This window comes from Lithobates pipiens, unplaced genomic scaffold (assembly GCF_037356315.1).
Source record: "Lithobates pipiens isolate NorthernLeopardFrog02 unplaced genomic scaffold, aLitPip1_a1.2 Scaffold_22, whole genome shotgun sequence".
Classification (NCBI taxonomy): domain Eukaryota; kingdom Metazoa; phylum Chordata; class Amphibia; order Anura; family Ranidae; genus Lithobates; species Lithobates pipiens.
The window spans coordinates 28051438-28056454 of record NW_027507784.1 but is presented as its reverse complement, the minus strand read 5'-3'; the positions used below and the strand labels follow the sequence as shown (position 1 = coordinate 28056454).

Below are 5017 nucleotides of genomic sequence, written 5' to 3'. Positions count from 1 at the left end.
CTCCAGATTTTTTGTTCCTCCCAAAAGCCCATGGTGAGGTTCGCATATACCGGGGCAAAACTGGCTCCCATGGCTGTACCTTGGCGCTGGAGGAAAAATTGGTCTAAAAAGGTGAAGTAGTTATGTTTCAAGCAGAACTCTATGCTCAATAATAAAAATTCAGACTGTTTGGAGTTCATGCTTTCATCAATGCTCAAAAAGTGTTGTATTGCATTCAGTCCCACTTCGTGGGGTATAGAAGTATAAAGCGAGTTGACGTCTAAAGAGGCCCACATATATTCGTCAGACCATCTGTAGTTTTCCATAACCTCAATCACCTGACTGGAGTCCTTAATATAGGAAGGAAGTTGCACCACCAATGGCTGTAAGATGTGATCTATATAGGCCGAAAGGCCGCTAGTGAAACTATTAGTAGTGGCCACTATTGGTCTACCCGGAGGGTTAGTAAGGGACTTGTGAACCTTGGGGAGATGATAAAAGTAAGGGGTGCTGCAGACTTTGGGGAGGAGGAATCGTTTTTCTTGGGGATTTAACACCCCATCTTTTTGAGCTTTGTCTACCAACGTAATTAAATCACGCTGGTAAATTGGAAGGGGGTCGGTTTGAAGTTTTTGATATGTAGTCGTATCAGATAACAGGCGATTGGCTTCGCCAAGGTAGTCGCCCATGTCCTGTACGACTAGACTCCCTCCTTTATCGGCTTGTTTGACCACAATGTTCTTGTTGGTGGTAAGGTTATGAAGAGCCTGTTGTTCAAATTTATTTAGATTAGCTTGTTTTTTGTTATTGGTTGTATTGCATAACTCAATAAATTCTTTATAAACCACTTGGTAAAAAGTCTCAATAAAGGGGCCCTTAGAATGGGTTGGGTTAAAGGTGGACGCCGGTTTCAGATGAGTATGAATTATCGCTGGTTCTGTAAAGGGATATTGTGTTTGGCTTGAGATATGACACTCGCTCCACAAGTCTTCAAGAATTCTCAAAATGTCATCCTGGGGGGTGACATTCATATCAATATTATCGATTTCAGGTGTTGAATCTCCTTTTTTGTTGTTATTAATAATTGTTTTTGCAAAATGTCTTTTCAGGGTAAGAGATCGAATAAATTTATTTAAATCTTTGAAGAGGCCAAATTTATTTGGTCCAGTGGATGGCGAAATAATAATAATATAAAATATATCTTTTAAATAATTTGTTTTTTTGCCCTTGGTCTCCGCATTTTTTCCCCCCCTTGAGTTTTTTTTTAACTTACAGTGTTTTTTTAACTTACAGTGTCCTTTTATCCATAGCATTCTTCTCCCTTCTGTATATCCTTTAATATCCCCATGGAAACCCACACAGGCACAGGGAGAACATACAAGCTTCAGGCGGGTGGTGGCGTGGTTGGGAATCGAACCAGCGTCCTGCTTGCTGCTAGGTGAGAGTGCTAACCACTACACCACTGTGTCAACCATATGTTTCAATCCACATTTCCTATTAGATGTTTTCTAACAGTTCTTTCACTGACACAGACCCCTGTCTAATAAGGTTTTAACTGCAGGAGGCTTAGTGACACATTAGGGGTTAACCTGAGAGACTTCGACAGTCCCCGCCCCTACACACTACCCGATGCCTTTATCTTTCTGGTTGCTGTATGCCGCTCCAGCTTTGACAAAGCGCAGGAGCGCGAAACATGTAAGCAGGAGAGTCGGCATAGCAACCTTCCCCTTCACAGCCTTCCACGTGACAAGCCTCTCATGTGATCCACAGCCGCTCGGACAAGCCGCACTGCAGGCAGTGCAGCGTTCTCCAAGCTGCCTATGTGTACAGCTGATATCATCTGGTGACTAAGCTTGATCCTTACCACCTAGCGTGCAGCATTACACCTCTGCCTCCAAGCCGAACGCTTCAGATGGAGCTGAAATAAACACCTCCCCCTCGGTCATCAGACTGGACTCATCAGCTCTGCAGCCCATTGAACACCTATGAAGTGAGTGTCCCTAGAAACGTTGTTCCATTCGTTTACACTGACTTTTTGGGTTCTTTCAGATGATTGATTGCATTCATTAGGCATTCGAAAGCTGTGCACATTGGTCGTTGGTTTTGACCTTTCCAAAGTTATAATTGAGAGATCTGAGGAGCTTTTCATTATCAAACATCTGTCCGTTTTATGATTGGTGTTTTTTATGTGTTTGAGATCCTGCAGGGATCAGATGTCTGTGTTTATTTTTTACATTTAATAAATGACATTTTAAAGTCTTTTTCACATCAATCTACTAGTCCCTTTGATGCGCTGTTTTTGATCGTTTTTTCTTGATTCCCTCATCCACATGTGTATGTGGATGGGGGAATTCCTTCTACTGAACCTTTGTATTCTCACACTAGGGAGATTTCCCCGCCAACAGAACACACACATCAACACCACAGGCTATAGGTCTGTGATGGCGAACCTTGGCACCCCAGATGTTTTGGAACTACATTTCCCATGATGCTCATGCACTCTGCAGTGTAGTTGAGCATCATGGGAAATGTAGTTCCAAAACATCGGGGGTGCCAAGGTTCGCCATCACTGCTATAGGTGGTGGGGCTGATCAAGAGAAAAAATTCCAACAGGCTGGTTGTACACAAGTCGATTTATAGAAACACTTCTGTATACAAGCCTGCCAATATATAGATTAAAATGTGTCCAGTCCCTGTTGAACCTGCTGCTTTTTGATCCATGCTTAGCCGACTTAAATTGGTAGTAAACCGCCAGCTTTAAAAAAACAAACAAACCTGCAAGGCGATGTTACAGTATATTGTGCTAGTATGCTTCGCCGACAGGGCCTCCATCTTCAGCGGGTCTTCCTTCTGGGTTTGGCAGGCTCCAGTTCTTTGACTGGATGAGCCACAATGTTGCCACGGGAGCTGCTGTTCATGGCACATGAAGCAGAAGGAATGACATGGGTATTTCAAATAGTAGGTGGTGTTGCACTCCTAGCAATAGATTTTTTTAAATCAGCATACACAATTATCATTCATGCGAAAAGAGTTAATACATATAAGATAAGTAATCACCAGTTTTAACTCTTGCAGTAAAGTGCTAGCGTGCAAAAAATATTACAGAATGTGCAAATCCAAGCAAACGTAATTGACAGTATTACTGAGTGCAATCCATAAATGTGCAAAATACGCAAAATATATAAATAGGTGTAAACGTTGATGTGCAAAATAAGCAAAATGTGCAAATAGGCAAAATGAATCACAGGGATAAACATGAATATATAAAGTCTATAGTGCAATGTTGGACGCTCTTCAGGGTCCGGTGTGCAAAAATACTGCAGGTGTGCTAGTGTTTCACAGGAACACTGAGTGGTGATACAATAATATCCATTGTCACTGTGACTTTAAGTGCAAAATGTGTCTTCAGTGTCACTGACACCCGTGGTTGTACTAAATGATTACCTTACTGCTGTAAGGTAAACAGCATGTAGAGAAGAGAAGGGGAGTTGGATCCCTACGGATCGGTATGTTCCTGCTGTATGGAGCAGAACCAGAGGGGATCCTTTCCTTTCCTTCCACTGAATAGATGTTTATGATCACTCAAATGCTCAATATGTCAGGGTATAAAAGGGGATAAAGAGCCTACCATGGTGCAGTAAGTTTTCAATAAAAGCTGAAGTTTATTAATAAAACCATAAAAGAACTCCCATTTCCATGTGTGGATCACACAATGTAAAAACGAGCGCCAAGCTCGTACCTGACCGTCTTTTCCGGTGTCTGTATGCCTCTCGGTATCCTACGCGTTACGTCACAACACACGTGACTTTGACTGGGATGAGGCTTATGGGCAATAGAGTGTTTTTAAATAGGTTCATGTAATTTCGTTGCTGATCGGCCATTTTCTTGTAGACCATAAACAAACCAATGGGGCGGCCATTTTCCTAGGGATCGTGGCCTAGGCTACGATCGCGGCCATTTTGTTGTGGATTTTTTTCCGCTGATAGGAGCATTGGTACTAATATGGTCCAGCTGTGGCCTTATAGTTGAGGTTTGGGGCTGACATAAACTGTCTACAACTTTGTCACCAGCACAGAAAATAATATAAAAAATCAGTCGGCTGAAAGTCATCTCTATGCAAAGTACAAATTGGTAATGAGAATTTAATTTTATCATATTTTTATGAACCGTCATGTGAAATAGGTCCTGTACCAAAAACAATTGTCTTATGTTCTGAAAGCTGAAGATCAATGTGCTGTGAAATTCCATGATACATAAAAGCAAATAGACTGTTCTCTTTGCAAGTGAATATTCCCCCGAGCTTAGTGAATGAGGTAAATTTCTGCCAACTTCCATCATCCAATCAGGTGGAAGAAAAAATACAGTTTTTTTAATTTTCCTTGCATGTGATTGTGTACAGTATTTGTTGCAATGTAACCACATTTACAGAGCTCTGAGGAAAATTTCCTTGCAACGTTCACCTCCCCGAAGTGAACAGCCTATTTTCTTAGGTAAATCAACCCCATCATCTTCAGTGCTATAAAAATTAAATTATACAAATGTTCTGAATACAAATTGTGTGCTAGAAGTGAGGTTTGCTTAGCAAGAAAATTTATTTTGCCTATTATTAACCACCTCAATACACTACCCATACACCCCCTTTCTGTCCAGACCAATTTTCAGCTTTCAGCGCTCTCTCTAGAGCTTTCTTTTGGTGGTATTTAATCACTATTGGATTTTTTATTTTTTGTGCTATAAATAAAAAAATATGTAAATTTTGTGAAAAAAATGCCTTTTTCTTTGTTTCTGTCATAAAATTTTGCTAATTTGTAATTTTTCTTCATACATTTTGGCCAAAATTTATACTGCTACATATCTTTGGTAAAAATAACCCACATTAGTGTATATTGTTTGGTCTTTGGGAAAGTTATAGAGTCTACAAACTATGGCGCCAATCACTGAAAATTGATCACATCTGATCAGGCCTTCAGTACATCAGGTGCATCTCATTTCTTGAGACACTAAAAAGTCAGAAAAGCACAAATACCCCCCAAATGAC

At 40.7% G+C, this 5017-nt stretch overlaps 1 long non-coding RNA gene across 1 annotated transcript; it reads left to right on the top strand.

Moving 5' to 3' along the window:
* Positions 1–2291: 2291 nt before the first annotated feature.
* On the top strand, positions 2292–4747 carry LOC143923484 (uncharacterized). Its single transcript, XR_013261728.1, has 2 exons — positions 2292–2413; positions 2558–4747. It is a non-coding gene; the product is annotated as an uncharacterized LOC143923484 (long non-coding RNA).
* Positions 4748–5017: the final 270 nt, after the last annotated feature.